Source organism: Artibeus jamaicensis, unplaced genomic scaffold (assembly GCF_021234435.1).
Source record: "Artibeus jamaicensis isolate MK-2021 breed Jamaican fruit bat unplaced genomic scaffold, CSHL_Jam_final contig_233, whole genome shotgun sequence".
Lineage (NCBI taxonomy): Eukaryota > Metazoa > Chordata > Mammalia > Chiroptera > Phyllostomidae > Artibeus > Artibeus jamaicensis.
In genome coordinates this window covers 55,750,329-55,763,909 of record NW_026521486.1, presented here as the reverse complement: position 1 = coordinate 55,763,909, position 13,581 = coordinate 55,750,329, and the positions used below count along the sequence as shown (strand labels likewise).

Sequence of the window (13,581 nt, the reverse complement as noted above, 5' to 3'; positions counted from 1 at the left end):
TGGCACAGTCGCTCTGACCTGGCACAGTCGCTCTGACCTGGCGCAGTCGCCCTTCCCTCGCACCCTGCCCTTCCCACACCCTGAGGGAGCTGTTGAAGTGCTGGCACTCCTCCAAGCTTTGTGGTAAAGTAAATGAGCGTGCCTCTCCCCATTTTGATGTTAAACTCATTTGTCTTCGAGCAACCAAAAAACCAAACAAACAAACAATGAATGGTGGCTTTAAGCAAAGAAAGCATTGACTTCATTTACATGACAAGACGTCTGGAAGTAGAGAGTCCCAGATGTGGAGCAGCAGCTCCACAACACCACCAAACATCTGGTTTCTTTCTGTCTGTCTTTGCCATTCTCATCTGTTGGCTTTTTATTCTTAGGCCTATCGCCCCTTGATCACAAGATAATTAGCACAGATCCAAGCAGCCCATCTGCATAAAACACCAACTGAACAAAAACGTAGGAAGGAGAGTTTTTGCCCCGGGCACCCACCTGCAGAGGCCTCTTTACGTAGCACTGAGAAGGACTCCTCAAGTACTCGGTCATCCTGGCCCTGGAGAGCATTGAGAAAGGGAACTCCATCAAAAGAAATGAGATTGCCATTAATAACTAAAACCAGTCACCACCCTCAAAGTAAAACAAGACTGTGTTTGCCAAGAAGGAGGGGAACAGTCGTTGGGGACAAAGAGGCCACTAACAGTAGCTGCTAAAGGTTCCAAACCACAACACTGACTTCAACTCACAAACGACCAACTCAAAAGCTTCTCTGTCATCTATAACCCAGCTGTGAGTCCCCGGGGGCCTGGCCAGGTGCAAGGCTAAGTGGCAGACATCTATCCTCTATACCAACTCAGACACACACACACACACACACACACACACACACACACACTTGCTGAGACCATGGTTTTGATCATGGGTCAAGCTTTATGAAGCCTCTCTCTGTCTCTCTCATAACATGAGAGCTCACCACCTAGTCGTAATCAAAAAGGCTTCCTGCCGCCAGAGCCCCACCAGTTTGAGACAGGAAATCACCACATGCGTAGAGTATATCTTGTCATAGTCATTGTTTGGGCTCAAACCACAAATTACCAGTTCCCATTTGCCTGGGCAGAGCTGGTCTGACCAGACTTCAAATGGACAAGCACCTCATTTCTGATACATATACAACACTGGTCAGAATGTCTCAGAAAAAAGTCTTATTCTAGAACTACACAAAAAGAAAATACTTCTGCCATTCAAGTCACATTAAGAATAAACACTAATAATGACAGCAGGTCATTTATTCAATATTAAATGCATTTAATTGTGTGAAAAATCAAAGTGTGCCACAGGGAGCACACTGCCTGTCAGGAATGGTGTGTGTTAGTAGTTCTTGAAGAAAAATTCTAATTCATCTACAGCTTCAAAGGGTAACATTTCCCAGGGGAAATAAAATTAATCATAGAGAAGAAAAATGCAACAGGGTTAAATGCATTTTTTAGACTCTTAATATTTCCCTTCTACCTATTTAAATGAATTCCCAAAACAATAGGCTCCGGTTGGTGACAAACTCCAGAACCATCTGATGTGAGGCTTTCTGATTGTCTGCACTCCACAGTTAGGACAGGTAGCTCACAGACCTCTGTGATAAGTCAGGCTATGCAGCTGACGCGAGGCTCCTGACAGACAGAGTGAGTTTATTAAAACACATTATCCATCACGGCGGAAACAGGTAAGATGTCTTTAGGGCTGCAGTTTAGGTTGGTGATTTCTAATCTACATAAATTTCCCTGGAACTGACTGTAAACTAGTTAAATGGTTGGCTGGTGACAAAAAGATGAGGAAAATAATGAATGCGTATAAAGCAGCGCAGAGGATTTGGAGGGATTTGTATCTGCGCTATAATTATGTTGGCGCATGGGAAATTAAAATTCTTCTTGGCCTCCTTCCTTCCTTTCCTCCCTCCTCCCAGACCTCCTCATCTTGTCCCCAATAAAAGAGCTCTTGGAGCAGATGGGAATGGTACTTTGAGGTTGAGGAAAACAAAGAGAAAGGGAGATGAGAATGGAGAGCCATACCAACCAGAACAGGAAAGACTATTTTAACTCCACTGTCTGGTTGGCTTAAGGAAGCAAATAGTTCCAATGAATTTTTTACCTCACACTTCTATCAGTACAGGTTGTACATTACAGTGTGATTATCCGTTTGTTATTCCTCTAGACCAGGGGTGAGCAACTATAGAGGGGACCAGTTCGGCCCACCACCGGTTTTTGTGCTACCCTCAAGAACAGTTTTTACATTTGCTTGACAGTTACAGAAATACCTACATAACACACTCTGGCTGGGTGGCTCACTCTGTTAGAGCACCCTCCCCCCTTCCCATACACCAAAAGGTTGCTAGTTCAATTCCTGGTCAAGGCACATGCCAATGTTACCAGTTCAACCCCCAGGGCATATAGGGGAGGCAACCAATTGATGTTGGGTTCTCACATTAATGTCTCTTTCTCTTTCTCTCTCCCTTTCTTTTCCTCTCTCTCTAAAATCAATGAATATGTCCTGTGATGAAGATTTAAAAATACCTACACAATACTTTCATTTTTGTCTCTTGGCCCACTAAGTCTAAAGTATTAACTCTCTGGCTCTTAAAGAAAAAATGTTTCAATCCTTGTTCTAGATGAGACCTCCAGGGGCAGCATTGCTCATTACATTTCATCTGGATCCAGATTACCATTAGCCTAATGGATAGCTAAAAGAAAGTTTTAAGAGAGCATCCCAATTAGGGGAAGACATACTTCTCATTTGGAAATGAAGAAGCCAAGGCCTAGCAGAGCTAATTGGGTGGTCCAAAGTCCAACAGCATGTCAGTGGCAGAGCTAAAACTGGAAACCCCACTGCAACGCCACCATGATGATGCCCAGGTGCAGCCTCACAGCACCTCTCGAAGTCTCTCAGTCAAACTCATCAACCTCTGTGCTGTAGTAAGTACAAAGGTACGGCTATTGAGAGTGTACCTTGGTGAAAAGAGACAAATGCATCTAGTTGGAAACTGCAAAAAAATTAATCTTATTCCTAAATTGAGGTACAGTTTAAAACTCAATCCCTGGGTAAGTGACAAACTTGATATCATCCTAAATAATTAACTTTTGACAATATGAGCCTGATGCAGAGACACTGAAAAATACATTTACTGAGAGGTTCAAAAGTGATTTGTAATATACTCAGTGGTAAACTGAGAGAGAAAAACACATTAACAAAATAAAAATAAATTTCTTTCACTATGTATACTCAGAATTACATGAGAGAGAAAATAATTCGCTTGGTTCATTTCATACCCATGTTGAATGTCTCAAATGATAAGAGTTTCTGACTCTTTCCCGGGGAGGCTACTCCCTAAACTAATACTTCTCCTTGTCATTAATGTTTTCCAAGGCAATATTTCAAGGTATATGGGTTTATTCACCACTCAACACAGATGCTGAATTGAAACCTGTCTAATAATACTCAAATTGTATTATAATTTCCTGCTATGTTTTCAAAACTTGAGGATATAAAATCTCGATGTGTATATTTTAACAAATACTGATGCTTTCTTTGAAATTTTGGAGAAAAGAGTCAATGAACTGGGTATAACTAAATACTTTGCCCTCCCATCTGGGCAGCTGTAATTAACCTAATGCTATTACACAGGTAAATTGTGGCTTCACGTTATCCAGGCAGCGTCAGAAAAAAACTTTTCCTTCCTCCCCTCTGAGTGCTCTTTTGAAAGTCTTGCTGCTCTAGTTAGTTCAGTGCTATTTATTTTTACTTGTGCTCATTACTTTAGTCCTCAGGAGTAATGTTCAATGTTTAGCAACAATAAATTTTATTTCCCACATGTCAGTCTGGTTACAAAGCTGACACAAATCCCTCTAAATCTTTTGTGTGGCCTCATACACTTTCATTATTTTCTTCATCTTTTTGTCACCAGCCAACCATTTAACTAGTTTACAGTCAGTTCCAAAGTAATTTATGTAGATTAGGAATCCAGAGCAGTCCAAAGTCCTGCAGGCACCTCACCTGGCCCTCTCGGGGGTGGGTTGCGTTCCTCCTCTAATCAGCTCCTCATACCCCCACCTACGAGCGGTGGGCTGGCTTGCTTTAACCTCCACCTTCAGAATGCACACTCTCTAATCACAGTCAATCAGCCAGTCCTTGTTTATTTCCGCCCATGTCCTGCTCTCCTAAGGAGCTGTTCTGGGTTAAAAAATAAATTAAAAAAAGCAAAATAAATGACAACATGGGGATAAAAGGCACTGTTAAGCAAGTGACTTTTCCGAGTTGATTTAAACTTGACTAAGGGGTTCAGAAAGTCTTGTTTCAAAAGTGAGTGTCATCCTAAAAGGGGTGAGGGGACAAAGTGACCCTCAACTAAAATGTCTCAATTTTCACTTAGAAAAGAATGGACCAAAGACAAACTACAGTAAAATACATTCTTACTCTTTCAGCTGTATTAAGCGTTTTGTGAATTTTACTCCAATACAACAAAAATCTTCTGTCCATTTAGACTATATCAAAAAGGGGCAATGTCACTTTCTGTAAGGTTCAACCAACCAACAAATATTTATCGACTGCCACTGTTGGCTCTGTTTTGTGTTGAGAGCTCTAGAGAAGATCATAATTGGCCCAGAAGAAGTGATAATTGTAGACCCCTCCACACAAAGATGTCAAGGTCAAGGAAGAGGCGAAATACAGATGGCTGGAAGTCATGGAGGGAAAGAGAGGCATATCTATACACCTGTTTTATCTGTCCTTTTCGCTGTGTCTCTCCCACCCATCACCAAGGTAGAAAATCTCAAGCCTGATTCATCAGGACATGGGTGCCGCTGAAAATTTTAGAGCAGGCATAAAATGAGGTCATAGAAACCAGAGGAACCAACTTTTCTTACAAACTAGGCTTCGGAGAAGCTATTCACAGAACTCTGTCTGAATTTTCTAATGAAGTAATCCACACACACACATAATTCTGCCTTCAGGCAAGACTGCAGCTAGATTGTGTTCAGCAAGTTCATGCTTTATTTTGCCTTTCAAAAAATTACATTATTAAGAAAATGACCTCTGAGATGCACAAAAGTTATAAATTGTATCCTTTTAAAAATCTGGTCATGCGAGATTGAGTCATAACAAAAGATATAAGGCAGCCCAACCCAAATGAGCTAAAATAAAACCAAAACATTCAAGTGCAAAAAGAAATTCATCACAACAGAAATACTGTGTGCAGAGGATAAAATCTACAAACAACATTCTGAATACTCTTATTGAAGCAATTACAATATTCTGGAATTTTATTACATTTGACCATTCATTGGTTAATGTATATTTTTTTCAATCTAATTTTTTTACTATGTCTTCAGGTCACCAATAAAAAGGAAAAAATGACGGATCACAATTTCCACTGTGGGTTAGTAAATAATCAGTTCCTGCTGGAGCTGATTTTCCATAACTCTTTTCCTACTGTTAGCTTCTTTCAAAATTATTTTAATCTTCTGGATGATTCTAAATGAACTACAGCCCAAACTTCTTTAATAAACACATTACAATTCTCTAACCTGGTTTTCCTTCTTCACTGGGGACAGCACAGGGCCAGTGCTGGGAGGATGTGGGCAACTTTCTTCAGGTTCTGGGCTTTGATGGTGACTAGAAGCGGGCAAACTCCCTGGGCTAGTTTGCATGTTAAAGGTGTTTCTGGCAGGTGTCTGGTTGAAGATCTGAACACTCCTCTCTCCTGTGAGCAAGAACAAACTCCCTTCAGTGGCATGAATTGACAATAAGAAGCATATTCAACACACATATTCAACATATTCAACTAACACTTTGTACCCTCTTTTTTAAGCCATGAACCCTATATTAAAGAAAGTTTACACCTAATGTTTTCTACTGTGTCGCTCTGCCCTGCTTCCCCCAGTTGACAACAGCGGAAAACCTTCTAACATGTTACTACTTCTTAATTCTAGCCAACAGGCAGAAATCTCCAAGTCTGGTTTTTTAAATTATTTTTTAAATCCTTTCCAATGTCCAATTTTACTTGCATATCACTCCCTTATTTTCTATACAGAACAGAAGCGCTTGAGTTATGCATAAAACCTTTTAAAAGGCATTTTTCAGATAAAGTACTTTGTGTTATTAAGTACTAAAAAATTATTATTGCACATCACTTTTATTATGTAGCTCATTTTAAACAGGTCAGAATATTTTAATCATCCAAGAAAAGCCATAGTTTATAGCTTAAAATTGAAAATATATCTGCACATTTTTCCATAAAATATGCACGTGTGATTTTCATTTCCTTTTAACCAATGTGTTTTGGAAATATGTTACAATAGTAAGTGCAACAAATCTCAGTCAAGAAAAAAGTAATGTAAAGAATATTATTAATAGCTATATATTTTAAATTTTATAGACTTTATTTTGAAATATTAATCATTTTACATAGATAACCCCTGTATTTACATGCCATTTATCTACACTGTAGTATATTACCACTCTGGGTGCAGAATTGCAAATTATATCAAAGAAACAAACCGTCAAAACAACATAAATTACCCACAATGCATTTGTGAAAGAAAAATCGCTACTGTTAAAGAATTAAATAGTAATCAAAAGAAATCAGATAAGGCCCACAGCATGGATGCATGCAAGTTCAGAAATGTAATATATTTGCAATTGTATTATTGAAAATTATTTCCTAATTAAACCAGTAATGTAAAAAAGAAAGTTGTTGGATCATTTGGATTGATGATCTTCATAATCCGCTCCTGGTGAGCATATTAAACATGCTCGGTCCTGTATGTAAGACGTATTTCTTTGATAGTATCATTTTGCTCAGACGTAACTCCACAGCAAAATTGAGTCAATCTTTTTTTTCTACTTAAGTTTATTATTTTTTTAATATATATTATTGATTATGCTGTTATGGTTGTCCCATTTTCCCCCCTTACTCCCCTCCACCTTGCATAGCCCCTCCCACCCACATTCCCCCCACTTTAGTTCATGTCCATGTATCATAAGTTCTTTAGCTTCTACATTTCCCATACTATTATTGCCCTCCCCCTATTTTCTACCTACCATCTATGCTACTTATTGTAATTATGATGTGCCTTGGTGTGTTCCTCCTTGGGTCCAACTTCTTTGGAACACTCGAGCTTCCTGGACTTCCTGGAAATCTATTTCCTTTGCCAGATTGGGGAAGTTCTCCTTTATATCTGTTCAAATAAGTTTTCCACTTGTTGCTGTTCCTCTTCCCCTTCTGGTACCCCTATAATTCAGATATTGGAACATTTAAAGATGTCCTGGAGGTTCCTAAGCCTCTCCTCATCTTTTTGAATTCTTGTTTCTTCATTTTTTTCTGTTTGGTTTTTTCTTTCTTCCTTCTGGTCCACTCCATTGATTTGAGTCCTAGTTTTCTTCCCATCACTATTGGTTCCCTGTGCATTTTCCTTCATTTCACTTAGCGTAGCCTTCGTTTTTTCATTTAATTTGCAACCAAAATCAACCAGTTCTGTGAGCATCCTGATCACCAGCGTTTTGAACTGTGCCATCTGATAGGTTGGCTATCTTTTTGTCACTTGGATGTATTGGCTCTGAGGCTTTGAGCTGTTCTTCCGTTTGAGCCATAATATTTTGGTCAGGTTACATATGAGGGGCAGAGCCCTACATGTTCACCAGGGCAGGTCAACCCAGTGGCTTGGTTGTGATGCTGTATGTGGAGGTAGGGTCAAAGAGGGAATAATGGTGCTTGCTGTGCTCTCTCTCAAATTTTAGGCCCTTCTGCTACTTCCCACAAGCAAATTGGGCCCTTCTGGTGCTGGTTCCTGGGTGGGCGGGCTTGTGTACATTCTAGGACCCTGTGGGTCTCTCCAACAAACTCTCCTGTGAGGCTGGGAGTCTCTCCTGGCACCTCAACCCCCACAAGTGTTTTTAATTGGTGCTTTTAGGCTTTATTTCCCAGTGCTGGGGCCCTGGGTTGTGTGGTCTGTCTCGCTGCCAGTTTTCAACTGGTTTATGTGAAAATGTGTGACCATGGTCAGCCAGCTGCCTTGTGCACCTCACTGGATCTGCTCGTTGCCACCCCACACCTGGGATCTGCCAGTCACCACTTTTTCCTGCCACAACCCCTCTCCACCAGCAGCCAAATCTGCTCCTCTTACTGGTCTGGATGAATGGTTGTCAGACTTCCAAACCATTCAATTTTCTGTCAGTTCTGGTTGCTTTTTTATTTCTAATTTTTTGTTGTCCTTAATTTTTTGGTTGTGCGAGAAGATACAGTATGTCTACCTACACCTCCATTTTGGCTGGAAATCCACAAATCAAAACTGATTCAGTCTTTAAGATGTGTATTTAAAATTTTGGAGGAGTGTGCATTTCTATAAGGCAAAGTTGGTTTGTGGTTTCCATTTCAAGAAAGAGAATTATTGTGCACAGTATAGGAAGTCTAATTTTACAGTTTGCCTGGTTGGGGAGCAGCTAGAGTTTTCAGCTCAACCACACCTGTCATGAATAACAATACATTGAATTTACATACCTCTTTCCTCAGTGGCATTCCAAGAACTGCATAATCTCATCTAGACTCATGACATCTCTCCTAGGAACCACCAAGTAGGAAATGTCTTCATTTTAAACAATGGAAAGGGGAGGCAGATAGAGATGGGATCATACCATGCACCAAACAGATCAGAAAGTACTTGTACTTTGCTAGTAATGGCAGAACTCGCAACAGTCCCCTTAGATAGATTCCAAGAACACAGCCTCTGATGACCTTGTGCAAGCACCGCATTTCCACAGTGACAGCGACAGACCACTGTTGTCAGACAAGACTCGGTACTGGGAGAATAAAACCTATGCCTTTTCTTCTTCTTTTTTAATATTTTATTTATTTATTTTTAGAGAGAGAAGGTGGGAGAAAGAGAGGGAGAGAAACATCAATCCATACATGGGCTGCCTCCCATGCACCCCCAACTACGAACCTGGCCCACAACCCAGGCATGTGCCCTGACTGGATATTGAACCGGCAACTTTTCAGTTCACAGACTGGCACTCAATCCACTGAGCCACACCAGCCAGGGCAAAACCTGTGCATTTTCAACACCTTCCCCCTCCCAGCACGCTACCAACCACCACCACTACTACCCAACCTAACTCTATCTCAGGACTGTGGCTCGTAGGGCCAACCACCCATCCCTCGTCTCAGCCCTGAGTAGTTCCAGTCTTCCTACACTGGCTTCAACACACTGGATCTCCTCTGCTTATTCCTTTGGATTGGCATATCTAGCCACAGGACTCTCCTCCTCAACTTTGATTTCTGTGCCTTAGTGCTCCTTCCTGGCTTCACCTTCAGCATGGGGGCTGCTGATCATTCTTGAACCCTGCTGAGGCTCAAGACTTCCACACATTGTTTCAATAGGACAGACCCTAGCCAACCTATCAGCAGTCAGGATGCTTCTGGCCCCAACTCTCACTCTAGCGCAAGCTGCTCCTGTAGCAGTGACCTCTAGGTGAGGTCACTAGAGGTGACCTAGGTGATGCCAATGGCCTGAACATGGGGCTAAGGAAAACAGTCACAGGAAGCCTGTCATTCCATGGTCACAATTGTACTGCCTGGTGACTTGCCAGCATTGCTGCAAAAACTCAAAGGTCTTCACAAGGGACCCAAGGAAAAATTGAAGGTGATTAGCAGCTGGGAAAATAACTCCAAAATGCATGTTCTGCAAGTGATGTAATGTAGCATAATCTTCTTAGGAGCTGGGCTATGTATAATTGTGGTTTTCTTGCTCAAAATCCAGCACCATGGCTGGATTGCTCCTGCAATAATCTACATAAAGAAAAAAACTAGCCCTGGTTAGTGTGGCTCAGTGGACTGAGCACTGGCCTCTGAACCAAAGGGTCACTTGTTCAATTCCCAGTCAGGGCACATGCCTGGGTTGCAGGCCAGGTCCCCAGTGGGGGCCGTGTGAGGGGCAACCACACACTGATATTTCTCTCCCTCTCTCTCTCCTTCCATTCCCCTCTCAATAAAAATAAATAAATAATATTTTTTAAAATTTTCTGGACTTCCGCTAAGATGGAGGCATAGGTGGAAGCACTGTGCCTCCTCCCACAACCAAGTTTATTTTTTTTTTTTTTTTTTTTTTTTTTTATAAGGGAAGGGGGAGGGATTGTTCGTGGCTGCGCGGCACACAATTTAAAACAACAAAGTTTTAGCAACAAAAATGCAGCCAAAACCACAGAAAATTGAACTTCACAGAAGTCTGACAACAACGAACCCTCCAGCCAAACCGATAAACCGGTGAAGGAGGGAGCAGTGAGACAGACCAAGCAGACCCCAGTGGCAGGAAGCAGCAGAGGGGACCACCATTATTTCTCTCTGACCTGCCCCCACATATAGCCTCACAAACCAGCGACCTGGGTGGCCCCGCCCTGGTGAACAATTAAGGCTGCGCTCCTCATACCTAACAGGCACAAACAGATAAAAACATGGCTAAGAAGAACTTAGAGCCCCAGAGCCAATAAATCTAAGTGGTGAAGAAATAGCCAAACTTTCAGATGCACAGTTCAAAACACTGGTGATCAGGATGCTCACAGAACTAGTTGATTTGAGTCACAAATTAGAGGAACATATGAAGGCTAAACTAATTGAAATGACAGGAAATGCATAGGAAACCAATAGTAATGGAAAGGAAACTGGGACTCAAATCAAAGGAGTGGGCCAGAAAGAAGAAAAAAATGACCAAACAGAAAAGAATGTAGAAACAAGAATTCAAAAAAATGAGGAGAGGCTTAGGATCCTCCAGGACATCTTTAAATGTTCCAACATCCAAATTATAGGGGTACCAGAAGAGGTACAGCCAGAAGTGGAAAACTTATTTGAACAAATAATAAAGGAGAACTTCCCCAATCTGTCAAAGGAAATAGACTTCCAGGAAATCCAGGAAGCTCAGAGAGTCCCAAAGAAGTTGGACCCAAGAAGGAGCACAGCAAGGCACATCATCATTACATTAGCCAAGATTAAAATGAAGGAGAGAATCCTAGAAGCAGCAAGAGCTAAGGGGACTGTCACCTACAAAGGAGTTCCCATCAGACTGTCCGCGGATTTCTCAAAAGAGACCTTACAGACAAGAAGGGGCTGGAAAGAAGTATTCCAAGTCATGAAATCCAAAAACTTACATCCAAGATTGCTCTGTCCAGCAAAGCTTTCACTTAGAATGGAAGGGCAGATAAAGTGCTTCTCAGATAAGATCAAATTGAAGGAGTTCATCATCACCAAGCCCTTATTATATGAAATGTTAAAGGGACTTACCTAAGAAAAAGAAGATAAAAAAGATGAACAGTGAAAGGACAGCAAACTCACAGTTATTAACAACCACACCTAAAACAAAAGCAAACTAAGAGAACAGCTAGATCAGGAGCAGAACCATAGAAATGAAGATCTCATGGAGGGTTAGCAACAGGGGAGTGGGAGAAGGAGAAGGGGGGAGAGGGTACAGAAAATAAGTACATAGATGGTAGGTAGAAAATAGATAGGGGGGAGAGCAATAGTAGGGAAGATATAGAATCTAAAGAACTTGAGACACGTGGTCATAAACTAAAGGAGGGGAATGGTGGGGGAGGGGTGTGCAGGGTGGAGGGAAATGAAGGGGGGGAATAGAACAACTGTAATGGCATAATCAATAAAATATATTTAAAAAAAAGAAAACAAAAACAAAAAAAATTTCTGCTGAACAACAGAGCAGTTGCCTGAGATGCTCTGAGTGCTGTTAGAGGCAGCTTGCAAACAAGACCACTCTAAGATAGGCAATATACTGCCCCTTGAAAGGCAGAGTCTAGCCTCCAGAAGCCACCGTGACTATTTGACTTAGCCTTTAAGAATATGCCCCATAATGCTGAGTGAAATAAGCCAGACGTTGAAAGACAAATACCATATGATCTCACCTTTAACAGGAAGCTAAACAACAAAACAGACAAGCAAGCAAAATAAAAACAAAGACCCTAAAATAGAGAACAGGGGGACAGCGACCAGAGGGGAGAGGGGAGGGAATTTAAGGGGAAAAAATGGGAGGGATTTAGAGGAACAAGTATGAAGGACACAGGGACAATAACTAAGGAGGGTGGAAATAGGAGGGGGGGTGGGTTGCATGGGGGATGGGTGGGCTGGGATGGGAGAAATAAACAGAAAACTGTACTTGAAAATTAACTAAATAAAAATTTTTAAAAAAGAAATATGCCTCATAAACTGTGGCATTTCCTGACTGGACCCCCCTTGCTTCCATTGCCTCTCACCACCACCCCACCACTTAGCTCTGCCTTCTCTTCAATGCTAGTTACCAGTGAGCCCTGCACAGGCTGACCCATGCAGTTGCTCATTCATTAGAACACACCCAAGTACAATGTCCTACTTCCTCCTCCGCAGTCTATCCCAACTCAATGTTTAGTTTAAGTGATTTTTTAATCATTACCGTTTATTCGCATTCTCACTCCCGACCTCTCTAACCAAAAAAAAAAAAAAAAATTAGATTGATAGATAGTCCAAACATCTATTCCCTTTTTTTTTTTTTTTTCCAACATAACCCTAATTTCATTCAGTATGGAAGTGGGCAAAGCTGAAAATATTCTCCTTCTCTGAATCCCCTGTAGGTAGAGCCCTCAGACCCAGTTCTGGCCAAAAGGTGCAGAAGGAAGTCTTTGGGGAGAACAGCCCTTTCCAAACAAAAAGATATACTCAGAGACAGACAAGTTGAGCCCTTCCTCTTCCACGATGTAACGTCACATGGAGCTAGAAATGGGAAAGCCAGTCACAATCATTAGGTAACAAACCAAAGACAGTGGCCCCAAGCTGAGGATGGCAGTGCAGGAGGACAGACAGGGCTGGAATGCACTGTGGGGATGCTTCCCAGTCTCGACTGCCCACCTGTGGACATCTTGTTATGAGTAAAAAAAAAAAAACCCTGTTCTGTTAAGGCACTGTGGTCAGATTTTTCTATTTTCGTATTACTTGTTCCCAAATGCATTCCTATAGGATAATTGCTCTCCTTTCCCCCATTGAACTTCCACTAGACTGTTGTTTCCACATCCTAATGGTCAAAGCTCAGCTTTTTAAATTTTAGCTAGAAACTCATTCTATTATTTAACCTATAAAACCAAAGCTCCTTTATATTTTGGGTAAAGTATATATAATTATGATGATATAAAATAATATTTAAGTATGAATACCTCAATAATACACCCAGCTTAAACCAAAGGAACATGAGCAACAAAAACAGCAAATCATTTTATAACAGAATATGTAGTTTGAGCCCTCTCTTCATTACTCACTGCTAGTATGGCCATGAGCAAGTCACCTAAACCTCTCCGACCTTCGGCTTCCTTATCCATAAAAGAAATAATGAGAATGTCCACTCACAGGTTGCTATTAACAGTCAATGAAAAGGCATATATGAATAATAATAGATATTATTATATCTATTACCATATCAATTACCTAAGAGAAATAACAATTATTTCTCTGTTGAATATAAATGCATTTCTAACTAATTTCTTTTCTGAATGTATATGCTATGTTTTGGTAATAGCTTCTTAACC

At 41.1% G+C, this 13,581-nt stretch overlaps 1 pseudogene; it reads right to left on the bottom strand.

The window, feature by feature from the left end:
* LOC119064214 (60S ribosomal protein L35a-like) overlaps positions 1-13,581 on the bottom strand; it is a 109,513-nt pseudogene that overhangs the window by 64,832 nt on the left and 31,100 nt on the right.